This window comes from Cryptomeria japonica, chromosome 2 (genome assembly GCF_030272615.1).
Source record: "Cryptomeria japonica chromosome 2, Sugi_1.0, whole genome shotgun sequence".
Lineage (NCBI taxonomy): Eukaryota > Viridiplantae > Streptophyta > Pinopsida > Cupressales > Cupressaceae > Cryptomeria > Cryptomeria japonica.
In genome coordinates, this window is record NC_081406.1 from 366,828,513 (window position 1) to 366,849,533 (window position 21,021).

Sequence of the window (21,021 nt, forward strand, 5' to 3'; positions counted from 1 at the left end):
AACTTTTGATGACCGATGACAACTTTTCGTGCTCTTTCACAGGGCACATCTTGATTTATTCTGAGCCCACCTGGACAACCACCTCAACTTGCCACCTCGCCAGTCGCTATGTCGGAGCAATAAATGGGTGTGCAAATTTTCCTTGCGCCTTAGCGACAATCGTTGGATCATTCTTGATCACCGTTGATCTCTCTTAATCTACTCGACCTTAAGCCTCTCTGAGTGGCTCTCTCATATGCCACGGTGTCACCATGTGTTAGCCACTGGTTCACTCGCGGGTCCACCTTGTCTACCATCTTGACTGCCATCTCAACTTGCCATGTCGCTAGTCGCTATGTCACAGGGGATAACTATTGAGCATCTTCATCTTGCAGTATAGCGATGACCATTGATCTGCCCTCAAACTGCTCGATCCTTAGCACCTAAGCCGCTCACCTTTTCTACACGTGCTTTGTCGCTAAGTCATGGAGATAACTGGCGAGCTTCTTTCTATAGTGGTATAGCGACCACCGTTAGATCTCTCGCATCACTGTTGATCTTTCTTGATCTGCATGCCCGTTAACCCCGACTGATCTGCTCCCCTCTGCCGCATGTCACCACGTGGCACCCCTTGGTTCACTCATGAGATCCACCTGGGCACCACCTATCTGTCGGGCCTGCCACGCGTCAGCCTATGGCCTACTCATGGATCCACCTGGACTGCCATATCACTAGTGGTTCTATTGGATATCATTCTTTCAGCCAAACTACTCCCTGGGCGAACAGTTTTCATGTCTCATCGGAAATGCAGTTTCATCAATACCTCTTATTTTGATGAAACCGATGCCTTCAGTGAATCCATTCAGAGATCCATCAATGCCAAGATCTGTTTGATAGGTCACTCTCTAGTTTGACTGCACATCTAGCAAGCCACCATCTCGATGCCACCTGTCTACCACGTGTCAGTCTGTGACTCCACCACTGGATGCCGTCTCATTAGTCACTAAGTCATGAAGATTAATAGTCGAGCACTTTCGTATAGCGGTATACCGATGGTTTTCAAATCCTTTGCAACCTACTCACCTATTAATTTGCCCTTTTACTGCAAAATTTGGCCGCTTTGAGCCACACGCGCACGCGAGGGCCCCACCAACACTGAGTTGCAACTTGCCAAAAGCCCTTAAGCTTTGACACTAAGGATATATGCGGCCTTGCATATAAATATGATAAATTTCCTCCATGCGGCCAATGTGGGATAAATGCTTTACGCATCCCTAGCTATTGCCTGTGTTCTACACCTGAGCCTCTGTCTTGAAACAATCAAAGCCTTTCTTTGTCGCTATTTCATCACATAGCAGGGAGGATTTGGCAAGAGTTATTTCGGTTTCACACCTGGCAATAATACATTCATTTGAAAGTTTGATAAGCCACGCCATTTCATCTGCAATGGAGCATAAATATTTTTGTAATCTACATGTTGAGCTCAACCCTCATGGGAGCCACATTTTAACCCACATGTTGTAATTCAATGAACAAAAAGTTATGTTCCCTATGTCTGCACATGAAGCAACCAAGTTAGAAAAAAACATGTATTCTTTTCATTTCTTGCTAATGATTTGACCTGATATTTGCTGAGTTGCTTGGCACTTTTCATTAGTTTCAATGGTTCAAGTTCAATTCAAGGAGACAGGAATGAGAATTCTCATTTTATCTTGGTGATGCTCAATTTGCCTCATTGCCTTATTTCTAACTTCCTCTAGCTCAATCAGCTGAGCCAATCTTGTTGACATAGGCTCTTCTTCAATCATATCCAGCTGGTTAGATAGATCAAGGGCTCAAAACTCAAGTGAAATAGGCAACATTGCTTCTTTCACATACACAAGCATGTATGGAGACATTCCAGTGGACCTCTTTGGTGTGATTCTATCAGCCCATAGGGCTGATTTGAGCTTGGTATGCCAAGCTCGCTGATTTCCTTCCATGGTCCTTTTGATGATTCTGAGCAAATTCTTATTTGTGGACTTAGCTTGTCCATTGCCCTAAGTGTAATAGTTAGATGAGGTGTTGAGATAAAAACCATTCTTTACTACCCAATCAGATATTTGACTCCCTACAAAAGCAAGAGCATTATCTGAAACTATAGATTCGGGGACACCAAATCTAGTTATCAACTCATCATAAAAGTTCAAAATAGTTGTCTCGTTTTCTTCCTTTAGTGCTACAGCCTCAGTCCACTTAGTAAAATAATTAGTGGTTGTGAGCACCCACTTGTGGCCAACACTTGAAGGTCAGTCCACTTAGTAAAATAATTAGTGGTTGTGAGCACCCACTTGTGGCCAACACTTGAAGGTGGATTTATGACTCCAATGAAATCCAAACCCCACTTCATAAAGGGTTGTACCTGAATAGGCTACAATGGCAGCGCTGCCAACCTCTCTTTTCTTGCAAACATGGCACATTCTTTACACCTTCTAACCTAGGAATGTGCATCTCTAAACAAATTAGGCCAATAATAGCCTCCTTTCATAATTTTCAGAGTTGTAGCTCTTGCTGAAAAGTGTCCTCCTGTTGATCCTTCATGAAACTCATGAAATACCTTATCAAGTTGATCAACATTTATGCACCTCAATAATACACCATGAAAATCCTTTCTAAATAGAAAACCATTTAAGAGTACATAGAGAATGGACTAAAGTCTATGATACCTTCTTCTTGACTTACTCAATCCATGAGGACACTCACTGGTCAGGAAGAAATGAGTCGTTTCTTGTACCCAGCCAGTAGGAGGAACAGGAACAACTACTTGTTCTTCATCTTGGATGGCTAAAACAACCTTCTCCTCATCCTCTTCACTATTGTTTGTATGATCAGCAAGCTACTCACACAGTCCCTTACCTCTGACTTTCTTGGTGACCTTAATATCAGCATCAAATTCCATCACCCTAGTCACCCAACTAGCCCTCTTATCATTTAAGTCTTTGTTGAGCAAAAACTCTTTAACTGAGGGGTGAGCAACCATCAACTTAATCCTACTGTTAAACAACATATACTTAAACTTATTAAAACTTCTAACAACAACAATAACATGTTTTTCAACAAACGAATATTTCTCCTCATAATCCTTAAGGCCTTGACTAAAAAAGGCCAAAGGCTGCTCCAAACCATGCTCATTTTCTTGAACCAACATAGCTGAGATGTTGTCAATACTGCCATAAGAATACAAAATAAACTCTTTTGAGAAATATGGGTTTAGCAAAGTAGGAGCAGCTACAAGTGCCTCTTTTATAAGCTCAAAAATCCTCCTCCCATCCTTAGACCAGCTGAAAGGAATATCCTTTTTCAACATAGAAGTTAGAGGTTTTAATAATTCTGCAATATCTGGAATAAACCTTCTAACAAAATTAATCCTACCCAAGAAGCTTTGCAAGCCCTTCTTGTGTGCTGGTAGAGGTAAGGAATGAATAACACTTACCCTCTCTGGATCAATAGTAATACCCTATTTTGACACCACATAGCCCAGAAGCTTACCCTCATGAATAGAAAAAACACATTTCTCTGGGTTAAGAGATATACCATACTCTTTGCACCTCTCAAAAATTTTCTTTAGGTGAGCTAGGTGTTCAACTGAATTTCTAGAATAAACAGTGATATCATCCAAATAAACAAGTACAAATTTATACATCAAACCATGAAATTCCATATCCATAGCACGCTGAAAAGTGGCACCGGAATTTGACAAACCAAATGGCATCTTTTTATATGCAATAGTGCCCCATTTAGTTGTAAATGTTATCTTAAATTGATCTTCCTCCTTCAATAAAACTTGGTTATAACCTGAAAAACCATCTAGCAAGGAGAATCTCTCAGAACCTGCAACAACTTGCAGAATCTGCTCCATAGAGGGCAATGGATATCTATCCTTCAAAGAGGCTCTCTTGAGATCTCAGAAATCAACACAAAGTCTGATTTCACCATTCTTTTTCCTAAGTGGGACAAGGTTTGACACCCAAGAGATGTATTTAATAGGAAAAATGATGTTTCTCTCAATGAGTTTATTAAGTTCTTTGACCATAAAGGGCTCAAGCTTTGGATTAAGAGGCCTTTGTTTTTGCCTCACAGGTTTAGCATTTGGCTCAAGCTCTATGGTATGTTGGGCAATACTAGGGTCAAAGCCTTTTAAATCAAAATATTGCCAAGCAAAAATCTCATTAAACTCTTAACATAGTAAAACAAATGCATGCCTTTCCTCTAAAGTACACACCTTGCCAAGCTTTAATAACTTATCCTTGAAAATCTCAAAATTTTCATAATGTTCCTCCTTGATCTACAAGTTGGATTTTTCTTTTCTCACTTGATCATCCTCATTGAAAATTGACTCCAATGTGACCAAACCCTTAGGTAGCTTGTTTGTTTTGAGTTGTATGACTTGATCATCATATTCTTGCTTAAGCTTCTCTTGGTTGGTATTTGAAAACTCTGCCTCTTCCCTCAAAAAATTAATAATCTGTTGATCTCCATCAAAAACTTGCCAATGATCAGCATTGTTAGGAATGGAAGACCTAACAATCGCTTTTACATATTAATGTCCATTAATATTGTTGATATCACTTGGAATATCATATTGTGCTCCTATTGTGGCAAGTCTATCAGCATGCTTATTAAGATTTCTAGGAATAGACAACAGATTGAAAGCTTGGAAATATTCAATAAGATCCCATACCCTATGTTTATAAGACTTTAAAAGATCATTCTTAGTGGTATGGAGACCTCTTACTTGGTTAACAACCAATTCACTTTCACCATAAACCTGCAAATAGTTGATTCCTCTCTTCTTTGCCCATTGTAGACCATGAATTAAGGCCTCATACTCAGCTATATTATTGGTGCAGCTAAAAGAAAACCTGAAAGTTGCATAATACTTATCATCAATAGGGGAAATCAACATGCAACCACCACCAACACCATTCTTACTTCTTGACCCATGAAAATAGAGCTTCCAAAGCTCATTTTGATGTTGATTATATTGTTGTCCAGCATCCTTCATCAAGTTCGGGACAGAAGAACCTTGTTCATGAAACATATAGACTCCAACGTTTATCTCATCCATATTTTTAAAAGGATCTTCCTCAAGATTCTTAGTTGTCCATTCATCCAGAATAATGTCAGGAATGTCATCAATAGGGGTGTTTTGATCATGCGGAATGGGTTGGTCATCTTGCTCATGAATGGTCAAATTGGCATTGACAGCACTAGGAACATAGGGTTCTATATGATCATTAGCTAAAGCTTCTGATTTAATAGTAACTTTAGTTCCATACATAGTCCTAAAAAACATATGTGACCAATCAAATGACAAATAACCCCCTAATTTGGCTGTAAAGTCTCTTGATAAGAAAATTGCAAAGTAGGGTGGCAGGTTTATTACATATACATCTTGCGGAAAAGAAAAATAGGGGCAAGCATGGAGTGTTAGACTCAAATTTTTAATGACTCCTACAGTATTTATAACAGTCCCATCTAACTGCACTACACCCTTATTCAATGGCTCATAAGTCAACCCTAACTGGTCAAGCAACTGCTTGAGCATGATTGAGCTTTTTATACTTGAATCTATCACGCAGTTATGCACTAGGTGCTGGCCAATGATTAGAGTGACATAAAAAGGAGGTGGTTTGTTTACCTTGGACTGGTGAGACTATTTTTCACTCTTCTATTGAGGCTTATTGGTAAGAACAACCTTTGAAGCTTGCTAATTAGATGGTTGGGTAGTCAAGGAAAGGTTAGATGAAGCATCATGTAACAAATCTTTTTGCCTAGGTAGAGCTAGTGAATCCCACATTGACATGCTAACATGATTTTTCTTCAACTGATCCAAAATATTAAAATCAGTCATACTAACCTTCTATTGTCCCTTAGTAACAACAATGTCCTTTTGTACTTGTGATGGCTGAGGTTGGCTTTTTGGCTGATCTTTGGTCACCACAGGCTATGATCTCTGAAGAATCTATGTATTTTGAGAGGAGAAAGACCCTACCTGAGCTTGAGTACTTGAGAAATGTTGATTATTATTCTTATCAGTCTGTTGTCTCATGTCGACAACCCTTTTCTTGGATCTTGTGTTGTCTGGTATAGGGATATATGACTGATTTTGAGGTTGATTAACCTCACATAACTCCTCACCTTGCCAATTCATCAAAGTAACATCAGGACTACCTTGTTCCATGGGTGCAAATTGTTGTTCATTAACTTCCTGAGACTAATTTCTTGGAACAACAGCACTGTTTTGCACCATCAATGCCTGATTTACCATGCCATTGGAGCATGTAGATTGGTTATGTGGTTGGTTACAAGGAAAACACCACTCATAGTCATCTACCAAGTTGTTTTGGACTGGAACAATATCCCTTGAGGAACTGGGTGTATTAGGATTATACTGTTGAAAAGGCCTTTGGTTAAAATTCCTTCTTTGACCTTGAGAGTTTGGCTGGTATGAGGCCTAGTAGGGACCTTGGAAAGGAATTTGGTAAGGTGGTTGAGTTTGGGCTTTCTTGATATTAACCAACTCATTACCAAAACTTTGCAAAGTCTTTTGTAGGTTATCATTTTGCTCCTTAATACTTATTATCTCCTGCAAATGATAGGGACAACATGCTCTTGAACTACAACTTGAGCATTATATGCTGGAAATGAAGGTACAATAGCTATAACAGGTGGAACTATGGGGATAATGGGTTGTATATCAGCAAAAATTGGCATGGGAGGACTAGGTGCTATCTTCCTTGCTTGAATAAGACTATCCTCATCCCTAACAGCAACATCAAATGTTGCTGGTAAAGTATTTCCCCCCATAGACAGTATCATGAGTGCAATATCACCATTCAAAATCTTTAGGTAAAACAAAAAAGAATAATCATTAGAAGGTTTTACCGATGCTGGAATCCGATTCCAAGTCCTTTGAAACCGGTAGTTGAAATCCAGCATATGCTCATGTGGATCTCTTTTGATGGTAGTGAGATGCTCCACCAATGAAAGATGATCTAAATTGTCTTTAAAATGTCGATTTAAAAGTTGTCCCAACTCATCCCATGTAGCTATTGAGTTCACAGGAAGGCCCCTGAACCACTGAAGGGCTTTCCCTTTGAAAGAGGCTGCCAAAAGCCTCAAAGCAACATTTTCTGCAATAATATGATGCACTCCACACAAGGAAGCCACGTCTCTAATATGTTCAATAGCTATTGTTTGATCTTCTCTAGTGAAAATGTAAAACTCTTAAGTGTTGGAGTTGGTATGTCATCATGTTGAGCCAAATTTAAAGGACTGCCCTGATTAAAAGGCACAAATGGATGAACCCTAGGGGTTGATTAAGAGCCATATTGTTGTTAGAATAAGAAGCACTATTAGAACTAATGGTATTTGGTGTATTCTGATTGAAAGAACTTGCAAATAGTGGATTGTTATAAGCTTTAACAACAGGGTAAGAATTAGAATTAATAGGCAGCACACCAATTGATGGATCTGGAACTTTGTTAACTACCCTAGCTCTCCTTTTTGGGGGTGATAGTTGGGTATGATTGATTGAGGCTTCACTTTGCCTAGTCTAGTATTTTCTCATAAGATAGGAAGATTGGACTGCTAAAATACCAAAGATTTGAGTCTCTAGATGTGAAAAATAATTTGTTGTTGCGCACACCAAGATAGCTTATAGTGGCATTCTATGAACTATAAAGTCCAACAGTCCCACCAGGCATGCCAAAAACTGTTGTCACATAGATTTGCACCCGATGCAAGCTTGAAATTCCTACAATCTAGTGACACATTGGACTGTTCTGAGGTTGTGGGTATCCTATTATGAGAGAAGACCTCTGGATTATAGGCCGACTTCCTATCTGATCACCTAAAAAATAATGACTTCTTGACTAGAAAAGAGGTAGAAGGATATGCATAAAACCAAAAATTAATACTGCTAGGTGATCCACCAATGATTGAAAATGACTTTCAATGATAAGGAACTCACAAGAATCCAATAAGGAAAACTAAAACACTCACAACTCCATATTACATACTTTGCATAAACACCTCATGTGAAAGGTTCAGTCTTTCTGATATTTCTGTGAAGGAGAACAAAGATAGTTCCCACAACTTCATTTAACAAAAAGTATAACTCAAACACTGATCTGCACTATAGTATGCTTAACCATGCACTAAACATTGAAGGAATAGAGATAAAATGAAGAATTATTTGATAATAATTATCGTGTATTTGTGTGGTGTACCTGTTATACCTGTTCCTGCAACACAAAACACTCAATAAATCATTGCAAGCATGGTTAGTAGATTAAATCAATGAAACATAAAACCATAGCTAATCGACTTATTGCCTCCTAGTAAATGCAAGTGTGGATTTTGCTCTCAGATCTTAGTATGCAAATTCTAGTGACTTGACTACACTTAGATGGAGGATTTGAATGATGCAAATGCATGATCTAGAAAGAATAGCATGATTAAGCTATATGAATGATTGATCTAGCAAGATTGAGCTAAGATTTAAGCTAAAATTGAGCATGATAACATTGCTAAAACTGATAAACTAGAAGCTAGATGCCTATAGTAACAATGCATGAATGCAAATGAGATGGGATCCATATTTCTCAAAATGAGGTCTATTTATAGGATTTTCCAAGGCTAGGGGTGAGTTGGCATGAATCAACAGTTGAGATTGATTTTAAGATATTAATGGTTAAATTGGAGGAGGTTGGCAAAGGGAGTTGGATTAAAGGGAACACTTAGTGACAAGTGTCACAAAGGTTCTAGAAGATGTTGGATGAAAGGGGACACGGGGGTAGGTAGAATGGGTTAGGTTTAGGAGTGGTAGAAGTTAGGAGAATTTGAATTTAGAAATTCAAATATTAGGAAAATGGCTAATTAATCTCAACAACTCATGATTTGATTTGTTTTAATTAATTAGGGGATTTAGAAGAAATGAATTTGCATGGAGGGAATTAATTAATTTGAATTAATTAAATTGAAATGAAATGAACCTATTTAATAAATCCTTAGATTTATTAATAAGTAGATGAATGAGAGATTTAATCAAATTGCTTAGTGAATTCAATTAATTTGGGGAGGAGGGATTAATTAAATAATTGCTTATTTAATTAATTATCTTCAGACCATTTTTAGGTGTATACATTTTGCCCCTCTTTGAAGTGAGGTGTGATGACACGTTGATTCAAAGAATAATCTCATTTTGATGTTGATATTGATTTGATAGGATGCCCCAGCTCTTGATTGCTAAATTCCGGTATGATGATGCCCCCTCAGGAGATCAATTGAGATAATTGATCTTTGGAGTTTTTGCGAGATTGATATCCCGATAGATTTGATTTGATTTCTCCAACTGTTGTTTGATGAAAATGCGAGTTCTCCGATTAGTTTGATTGGTTAGATTGATAAGATTGAAAAATATTGATTGATTAGATTCAGTCTAGTTTCAGGAATGACACCTCCTATATAAGACATGAATGATCACAACATTTGGTTTCAGGAAGGATTCATCCTGTATAAGACATGATCAGAGCGTCTGGTTTCAGGAAGGATACATCCTATATAAGACATGATAGATTGATTAGGTTTGATTGATTGATTTGATTTGATAAGGTTGATTAGATAAATAACTGACAGTTTGTTGATATCGAGTTGCTGAAATTTTTGGATATGTTGATGTTGATTCTGTTGAGAGAGATAGCATAAGATTTTTCATTGGGCCGATAATATCATGAGAGATGAGTCATCATTCTGATTGTGTATACACTTGTGATGATACTTTGATGATTCCTACGATAGATTTAACCTTTGATAAAAGGAGCTTTTATGATCTCATGCAAGAATGAAATGCAAAGCTATGACCGGACCAGTCACTGAATTATTTTGCGTTTTTGTCATCATTGAGCTTTTGAAATGTGGGAAGTGAGTGGAAACATCGATGGTATAATTAAACCATGATGACCTGAGCACTTATTTCCTAGATTTTGATATAGCAAGTTAACACAAGCATCGAGGTATAATTGAACCGAGATGACTTGAGTGTTGTTTGCGTAAAACAGACGGTATTAATCATTTCAATACGCAAATTGGAAATGTCTTCAATGATATTCTGATGATCATGTCCCGAGACAAATTTGCACATATTAATGATTAATTTTCAGATAGTAGACAAGAAAAACATCATGTTACTTCCTTGTTCCTCTAGTCAATGACATCCTGGAGTCACTCAGAAATCATGATAGCGAAAATAAATTTATAGAAAAGTTGAACAATCATGTTACAATCATTATTCAAAAAGATATTATCCACTAAAAAGTGTGTGATGTGCTTAGATTGATTTCGTGATCAGTTGACAGTTGATAGCTTAATCTCATGTTCAATGTTGGATGTGTCTTAGTTTTTGCTTGATAAGATTTGTCTAACTATTTGTTCTACCTGTTTGGTTAAGCTCAAAATTTATCTCAAGTTTTGCCCTCAACTAGGTGTAGGATTTTGCCCCAAGCCTAGAAACAAAGTCGTTATGATATATCCAATGATCCAAACCATGGTAAGAAGCCACCTGGGATGCTTGCATATGTATAAATGATTTATGATGGTCATGTATAGCGCTGAGGGAAGAATGAATGCATGAACTAATAGATGGAAGAGCTAGCGGACAGATAGCGCCTGTTTGCCAAGTTTTCACCATCTGTTTTTATTGCAATTTTTTTGATATTTGATTTTTTTGGATTTTCTGCTTTTTCACTTTTTAGGATTTTTCTGTTTTTTCACTTTTTTTTATTTTTCTGATTTTTCACTGTTTTTTATTTTTTCTGATTTTTCATTGTTTTTGATTTTTTCTGATTTTTCACTGTTTTTGTTTTTTTCTGATTTTTCAGACATAGAACTTTTTCAGGTGCATGTTATTGATAGGTTCCTCGAGTTGATCGTCATCTTGTGTTGATAGCTGATATGCTCCTTATCCAAATATTGTTGTGACCACAAATGGACCTAACCAGTTTGGTTCAAATTTGCCTTTCTTTTCTCGATCTGCCTGGTTGCATGGATTTTCCTTTAGCACTAGTTCTCCAACTTGAAAGACTCTTGGTTTAACCTTATGATTATAGCTTCGGCACATTCTTTGTTGATATACCTTTAGATGATAAAAGGCATTGTGTCTGCATTCATGGATTAGTTCTAACTCTTGTAGTCTAGATACTCTTTGTTCTTCATCTAGGATGAGTCCTTTTAGTGACACACGTAGAGAGGGTATCTCTACTTCGATTGGCAATATGGCTTCTGATCCATATACAAGAGAGAAAGGTGTGGCACCTATCGGTGTGCGGATACTGGTGTGGTAGGCCCATAGAGTAGGGTTGGGTTGGATATGCCAATATTTCCCAGCATCGTTCACTATCTTTTTAAGAATTTTCAGGATAGTTTTGTTAGATGCTTCTGCCTGCCCATTTCCCTGTGGATTATATGGTGTGGAGAATCTGTGCTGGATTTTGAACTTCTCACATAGTTCTTGTACATCTTGATTCTTGAATGGTCGCCCATTATCAGTGATAATGGTCATTGGTATTCCATAGCGACAGATGATATAGTTCAAGATAAATGTAGCAATTCATTTTCCTGTGATGTTTATGAGAGGTACCGCTTCGATCCATTTTGTAAAATATTCAGTAGCTACCAGGATGAATTTGTGTCCATTAGATGAGGAAGGATTTATCTTTCCTACTAGATCTAGACCCCATTGACAAAAAGTCCAAGATGTTGCTAAAGCATGTAGTTCTTGTGCTGGTGCATGAATCAAATTCCCATGGATTTGACATTGTTTGCATGTTCTTGCTATCTTAAAAGAATCTCGTTCCATAGTCGGCCAATAGTAGCCCAAGCATATGAGTTTCTTCAAAAGGGTAAGACCACTTGAATGAGTGCCACAAATGTCATTATGGACTTCATGTAAGGCCTTCTAAGATTCTTCTTGTTCAAGACATCTTAAGAGAGTACTGTCTAGACCTCATTTAAAAAGGGTATATGTGACGAGAGTATAATGAGAGGATTAGTGAATAAAGTTTCTCTTTTGGTTCTTGGATAGGTTAGGAGGTAGGGTGTTATCTTTCGAGTATGTGTAAGTTTGGCCATAGTGGGATGAATCATGTCCAATGAGTTGGCAGATGGTTTGGGAATCCAGACAATTATAGGCAGGATAAAACAACTCTTCTACCAAGAATTCATAACGTTCTTGATTTTCCTGTGTTTGTAATAGAGAAGCCAGTGTTGCCATGGCATCTGCTACTTTATTATCATTTCTTGGAATCTGTTCAAAAGTTATTTCTACAAAGTACTTCTTGAAATCCTCCACCATCTTTTTATAAGGCATGAGTTTGTCATCTTTGGTTTGATAGTCATCATTGATTTGATTAATGACAAGCTGAGAGTCTCCAAAGACTTGAAGTTGTTTAATATTCTATTCTACAACCATTTTGATGAATATAATGCCTGCTTCTGATTTATGTTGTGTTCTTTTATTAATGCTTTCTCCTAATTTATGTTGTGTTCCTTTGTTGATGTTGTCTCCTGGACTGATATTCGGGTGATGTATTGTAAGATATGGATCAAACCCTGGAACGCCTGTATATGAAAAGGTAAAATTGACTTGCCATCTTTTGAATGGTTTCAAGTATTTTTGTCTTGCTAGTTCTGATAGAGATATTGTTGGATGTAGATCAGTTGTGCCAATGATAGTGGCCTCTGCTGGTGCTATTATGATAGATAACTTCTCTTGATAGCATTCAGGTAAGGTGTCAAATCTCCCATCTTCCAGCACCTCAAGGAGATTTTCACCATTGGATGCATCCTTTGTTTTTACTTTTTCTCGATCTAATGTTGCCAATAAATGGTTTTCAGCATTAGACTTGATGTTATTTTCTTTATTTTCATTTTTGCAACTAGGAGATTTGACATCCATTTGACTCAACGATACGTTAGCAGAATCCTTGGTGAAAGTTGTTGCGGGTTTGATTTCATCAAGATATAAGGATATGGCATGGTCATTAGGTAAGGTATCAATAGCAGTATGTCCCTCATTTTCCCAGTCCATAGGTTTAGGATAGCTTAAGGATAAAGGATCTTCAGGTTGAGATGTTTCAAAGATATTAGGGGTCATGATAGAGATCTTAGAGCTTTCAGTATGTATTTCCATGTCTACAATGATACTCTCATCAGAATGACCTCGCATAAGAAAATCTTGATTGTCCTCAGTTAATTCCATGTCAGTCGAATGTGATTCTAATTCAAGTAGGCTAGTTCCTAACGTTTGTTCTATATACGTTTGAACTACATTGACTACTATATCTGCTTCTTCATCCCTCTCAATTTGAAGTTGCTCTTGTTTGTTTTTCCATGATATCAAATATTCTCTATTTCCTTGATCTTTCAGCTGCATTTTTTCTTCCATGTTTGACAAAATTGATGCAAATGATTGTTCCTTGCTTGAAGATGTTGCCTCTCTGTTATGTGGAACAATGACCTCTTGAGCTGATTTCTGATTATTACAACACTGCACTGGATTTGAGTCTACTGATATTGTGATTTCCTGTCCCTCATAGGGAAATTTTACACATTGGTGGTATGTTGATGGAATAGCTTGTATATCCTGAATCCATGGTCTCCCCAAGAGTATATTGTATGGTAGGTCCCAGTCTAAAACTTGACATGTTGTATCTTTTTGCAAGGGTCCCACTGTGATGGGTAATATCACCATTCCTTTAGATGAATGCTCTTCTTCATTATGTGCTTTGATTTTTATCCTTTTATGGGGATCAACTACATCTTTTGAATATCCTAGAGCACAAACAAGATTCATAGAGAAAATGTTCAAGCTAGCTCCCCCATCTATTAGGACACGTTTAACAAGTGTTCTATGAATGAGGACTTCAATTTGAAAGGAAGTGTTATGGGGATTTTGTAATGAATCAATGCTTGGATATGAAGGAGATGAGCTTTGAATAGGATTCTCTGAAATAGGCTTGATGGTCATTTTAGATATCACTTGGGGAACTTTAGCTTTGGATGCATTATTTGGCAAGGATGCTATGGAAGGTTCTTGCAAGCTTTCAAGAGGTGTAAGAATAGATGCCTTTGGATAATCAATTTGCTTATGGATGGATGGATCATTGCTATACATGGGTGCACGATTTTGATCTTCTTTAGCCAAATCCTTTAGGGATCTCTTTAAGAGGTGCATAAAAGAGCCACCTTTCTTTTGAGATGTGTTTAAATTCTTGTGAGGTTTTAACACAATTGGATTTTGATTTTGGACTTGTTTGATTTCTCTGATATGTTGGTTCGTTATGTCTTCTTCTTGTGTTTTGCTTTGGTATGTCATGTTGATATGATCTTTAGCTATTTCAAATGTTCCTATTTCTATTTTAGGGGTTTGATTGTCTAAAAGTTGTTTTGATAAGTGATCTATAGTCAATGTCAAGGCAATAGAGTGATATGACACTAAAAGAGAATTCAAGTGTTTAAAAGTTTGCAAGTTTTTCGATCTTCGGTTTAAGAGTGCAATGGTGATGATTTGATAAGAACCAAGTCCAACAGGAAAGATATATCCTACAATGTGGGACAAGATTATCCTGACCAAACGTTTCAGTTTCGTGATAAAGGATGATTGATCCTGATGACAAACTATGTTTGAGTGATCAGTTTATCAAAAAGGGTGATAATGCACTTTGAGATGTTTAGATTTTGAACTTGTTGGGGGTGAGCACTTGAAAATCTTGAGGTGTATAATTTCTAAAGTCTAATTTTGACGGATGATAACTTGACCAAGCAAATCAAGCAAACAATCTAAGCATGGATTGACAGATAACAGGTGTTTATGTTTACTATAAATTGATCAAGCAGAAATGATAAATTTGAAACAGGCATGTAGGACACAGTTCTGGACAAATAGATGCAGAGTTTTGTATGACATAAGATTTAGCTTAGGATGACACAAGATACATAGCCATACGACAAAACAAAATTTTTCATATAAACAGCAGCAACTCGTACAACATGGGATTATAGACCATACGACAAAACAGATGACTTGTACGACACAGGATAGCAGATAGTACGACAAATGATTTTATGCAAGTTAACTCGTCTGACAAAGATTATGACTCGTACAATAGGTTGCAGAGAATGGTAAAAAGTGTTTGTTTTGCTGATTTTGATCTTTGAATTCTGATGATGTTTTGCTGATGTTTTCCAGTTTTTAGGTGTCTGATTTTCTCATTTAGGGATGAATACACAACAAACATATGATGTGATACATGACTCTCAATCAAGCTAAACCCTAAGGAAGTTGGCTGAGAATGAAAACCTTTGCTTGCTACTTAGGTACACACCCAATAGCTAATCAGAATACGGCCGTTGAGTCTCACACAATGGATTCTCAACGCCGTATTATCCGACTCCAAACGCTTATGGGGGCACGATATGGCAAGTGTCTTGGGAGAGTTACTATCTCTCTTGCACAAAGATTATCACCCTTTCAGAGGTGAATTGGGTAGCTTCTATTTTAACTGACACTAGTAAGGGATCCATTCGGCATGTCGGGGTATAAACTCAATTAAGAGGTCTCCCAGCCTTGAAAACCAAGGTTTGATATACCCGAAGGTACAGAGGAGAGCTATTCCCGAGCACTGTCGCTGCTTTGATTTTCATCAAAAACATATTTATTTTATAGTGGGTTGGATTACTTGGTGTTAGCCGTTCCCACTTAGGTCATTCCCCTCTCACCGGCCTTAATGGCTAAGAGTTATTAACTCCTCAGGAGGGCAGACCTGCTAAAGAGATGCACTAATGAAAGCAAAAAGATGAGTCTAGCTTTCTTATCACCTAAGAAAGGTGAGAGCATACTTGCCTATCATCACAAGCACATAAGACATGATAGTTCATTTCTTTAATCCCAAATTGAAGTGTGCCTAAAAATCTTAAAGAATACACAAAATTTTATAGCTAAATCCTTAGGCAACCTGCAAAAACTCATTAGTAGTCATTGTTTTGAATTTTGTCTTTGACAAGCGTATCTGCAAGAAAGAGTTAGGCTGCCAAAATCTCATAAACAGATCAAAGTTAGCATTAGTGATCCGAATTACGAAATTTTCAAAAAAAATTATATGAAATTTTATCCTAACTTCAGATAGGCATAACTTTCTGCTTGGGACTCGAAATTACAAGCCGTTTACCTCATTGGAAAGGTCTCCAAGAGTTCTAGATGCAATTCTTTGGGCACTCTCAAGGGCTAAAAATGACCAGAAAGCCTTCAAAAACGCAGATTACCGACGTATAGACAAATTTGAAATTTCTAATTTGCATTTTTTTCAAAAAAAATCACAGAACCAGAGACTCGCACGACACAAATTTGCAATTAGCACGACAGAGGATTAAACTTCGCACAGAGAGCAAAATAGACTCATACGAGACAAAATTGGCCTAGTACGAGTAAACAATTTTCAAAGCAGAAACTCATACGAAAAGGATTTAGCTATCGTACGACAGTGAAAATAAACTCGTACGACAAAGGATCAACATAGTACGAGACAAGAATTTGCAGTTTAAAATCTCGTACGAGTCAAGATTATACCTGGTACAAGTCAGGATGAGGTATCGTACGAGACTAGAAGGAAATTCGTACGAGCCAGAAAGGCAACTCGTACGACTTTCTGATTCTGATTCGGCAGAGATGAAGTTTGCTGAAGCTTGAGAGGCCGAAAATGATGATTTCTGCCCCTCGGTGGGTGCCAAAATGTCGTGTATTTGTGTGGTGTACCTGTTATACCTATTCCTGGAACACAAAACACTCAATAAATCATTGCAAGCATGGTTAGTAGATTAAATGAATGAAACATAAAACCATAGCTAATAGACTTATTGCCTCCTAGTAAATGTGAGTGTGGATTTTGCTCTCAGATCTTAGTATACAAATTCCAGTGACTTGACTACACTTAGATGGAGGATTTGAATGATGCAAATGCATGATCTAGAAAGAATAGCATGATTAAGCTATATGAATGATTGATCTAGCATGATTGAGCTAAGATTTAAGCTAAAATTGATAAACTAGAAGCTAGATGCCTATAGTAACAATGCATGAATGCAAATGAGATGGGATCCATATTTCTCAAAATGAGGTCTATTTATAGGATTTTCCAAGGCTAGGGGTGAGTCAGCATGAATCAACGATTGAGATTGATTTGAAGATATCAATGGTTAAATTGGAGGAGGTTGGCAAAGGGAGTTGGATTAAAGGGAACACTTAGTGACAAGTGTCACAAAGGTTCTAGAAGATGTTGGATGAAAGGGGACATGCGGGTAGGTAGAATGGGTTAGGTTTAGGAGTGGTAGAAGTTAGGAGAATTTGAATTTAGAAATTCAAATATTAGGAAAATGGCTAATTAATCTCAACAACTCATGATTTGATTTGTTTTAATTAATTAGGGGATTTAGAAGAAATGAATTTGCATGGAGGGAATTAATTAAATTGAAATGAAATGAACCTATTTAATAAATCCTTAGATTTATTAATAAGTAGATGAATGAGAAATTTAATCAAATTGCTTAGTTAATTCAATTAAATTGGGGATGAGGGATTAATTAAATAATTGCTTATTTAATTAATTATCTTCAGACCATTTTTAGGTGTATACAATAATCACAACTAATTTATCCAAAAATATTCACAACAACATTTAGAACACGGAAAATAAGAGAAGGTTTTCAGTTGTTTATTGAAAACAAGGAGTATTTCTCTTTACAAAGTCTGAATAATGCTCATGAAAATCTGAAAATATTCATAAAAAAAATTGAGTTACGAGAGCAAATATCTCTGCTACTCAACAAGTACCAACTCTTGAACTGCCCCTCTAAGTAACAAGAAGTCCCTTATACAAGTAATCTTTCAAAAATTCAAAAAAAAAGAATTTTGGCTCCCAAAAACATGTGTTGTCATCTCTTCACCAAATCAGGACTCTAACTGAAAGAAAAAATCCTCCAAAACTGATGACTTCTCGTCATTTCTCGTTGAGTTCACTTGGACTGAGTCACTCATCTGCAAATAGTTTACAACAAGCACACCTTCTTACGGGTTATCCACGTAGCGTAAAAACACTCCCGCTGATATCCGATGGCGTGCTCCCAACAATATATTGTTCCATCGGATTTTTGGTGTAGCTCCTAAACATGTTGTACTAATAGCCAATGGTGTGCTCCAAATGCTGACCTCTAATGACCAATGACAAATTTTCATGCTCTGCCACGTGGCACATCCTGATTCGTTATGAGCGCACCTGGACAACCACCTCAACTTGCCACCTTGCTAGTCCCTATGTCGCAGTGATAACTGGGCATGCAACTTTTCCTTGCACCTTAGTGACAGTCGTCGGATCATTCTTGATCACCATTGATCTCTCTTAATCTGCTTGACCCTAAGCCTCTCTGAGCGGCTACCTCTTATGCCACGGTGTCACCATGTGTCAGCCACTGGTTTTCTCACAGGTCCACCTTGTCTGCCATCTTGACTGCCATCTCAACCTACCACGTCACTAGTCGCTATGTTGCAGGGGATAACTATCGAGCATCTTCATCTTGCGGTATAGTGACGACTGTTGATGTGCCCTCAAACTGCTCAATCCTTAGCACCTGAGCCGCTCACCTTTTCTACACGTGCTTTGTCGCCAAGTCACGGAGATAACTGGTGAGCTTCTTTCTATAGCGGTATAGCAACCACCATTGATCTTTCTTGATCTGCATTCCCGTTAACCCTAGTTGATATACTCCCCTCTGTCGCGTGTCACCATGTGGCACCCCCTAGTTCGCTCATGAGATCCACCTGGGCACCACCTGTCTACTGGGCCTTCCATGTGTCATCCTATGGCCTACTCATGGATCCACCTGGACTACCACGTCGCTAGTGGTTCTATTGGATATCATTCTTTCGACCAAACTACTCCCTTGGCGAATAGTTTTCATGTCTCATCGAAATTGTAGTTTCATCAATACCTCTTATTTCAATTAAACCAATGCCTTGAGTGAATCCATTTAGAGATCCATCGATGCCAAGATCTATTTGATAGGCCACTCTCTGGTTTGACTGCACATCCAGCAGGCCACCATCTCGGTGCCACCTATCTACCACGTGTCAGTCTATGACTCTGCCACTGGATACCATCTCATCAGTCACTAAGTCGTAGAGATTAACAATCGAGCACTTTCGTATAGTAGTATAGTGATGGCTGTCAGATCCTTTGCAACCTGCTTGCCTATTAATTTGCCCTTTTACTGTAAAATTTGGCCACTTTGAGCCACGCGCACACATGGGGGGCCCACCAATGCTGAGCTACAACTTGCCAAAATCCCTTAAGCTTTGACACTAAGGATACATGCAGCCTTGCATATAAATGCAATAAATTTCCTCCATGCGGCCAATGTGAGATAAATTCTTTACGCATCCCCAACTATTGTCTGTGATCTACACCTGAGCCTTTGTCTTGAAACCTTCTGAGTCTTTCTTTCTCGCTATTTCATCATGTAGTAGGGAGGATTTGGCAAGTTATTTCGGTTTCATGCCTGGCAATAATGCATTCATTTGAAAGTTTGATAAGCCACACCATTTCATCTGGAATTGAGCATAAATATTTCTATAATCTATTGCATGTTGAGCTCAACCCTCGTGGGAGCCACATTTTAGCCCACATGTTGTAATTCAATGAACAAAAAGTTATTTTCCCTGTGTCTGCACATGAAGCAAACAAGCTAGACAAAAACATGTATTCTTTTCATTTCTTGCTAATGATTTGATCTGATATTTGCTGATAGGCTTGGCACTTTTCATTAGGTTCAATGGTTCATGTTCAATTAGATGAGACATGCCAAAGAATTCTCAACTTGTAGCTCAACACAACACGAGGAACGAGCAAAGAACTTTAACAAACAAAAAGGGAAATTTTGAATCTTGAACCTTGAACCGATTTGTAAATAGTTCAAAACTGACTTAACACATTCACACTTGCTTGTTAAATAACATTACAAAGCTGCGAATCATGCAAGAGAACCGGTTGAACCTTGAACCTTGAACATAAAAGGTTCAAGGGTTCAATTTCAATACGAATTACAATAATGCACTTGCCTTACCACAAAAACAAAAGCCGTGAAGAGAATTCCTTAAAGAAAGGCCTCATTAGGTCACCAATTTTAGCATGTGCAAAAAAATTGGTAACAACAACATACATGGAAAACAAAGCATAATAGATCACCACCAAAAAACTGCATATCATATATATAACTCAAAAATGGTAATGTGTTAGAATACAATAATCATAAAACAGGCTCAAAGGCTCAGATAACATGATCTCAATGTCTCAACCAACACTGCCTTTGTCTCCAGGTGGATCCTGCCCCAGGATGCTGAGGTAGACCCATCACACCACCACTGTTGTTCCTCTGTGTAGAAGTCCTACTAGAACCAGAATGACCCTTAACCTCACTAAAGCTCAGAGCTCTTTGTCCCTCAAGTACAGCCTCATGGTAGAGCTGTTGGTAATAAAAGGCCTCCTATGCAACATAATAGAGTCTGTCAGACTGTCTATGTGCATCAACACCTGAAGCAAAATGTTGATCATAGGCATCTTGAACCATCTGCGTCCATTTAACTAAGTCATCTATCTCCCTCTAGAGACGATCCCTTTCGGTCTCTAATGCACCATAGTCTATGTGGAATGCCTCCCGCTCAGCATCTCGTCGTTGCCTAAGTCTGGCAACCTCTTCCTCTAGACTCTAAATCCATGCTCTGAGAATCTGCGGATCATCATCATCTCCATCACCACCCTGTCCTCCCCCTGCTCCCACCTCTACAGCAAGAATGTCCTCCAACTCCGGCATATCATCATCATCCCCATCCTCACTGCTTGATGACTCTGAGGAATCATTGTCATCTCCGCTGCTCATAGACTCGGTGTCTCCACC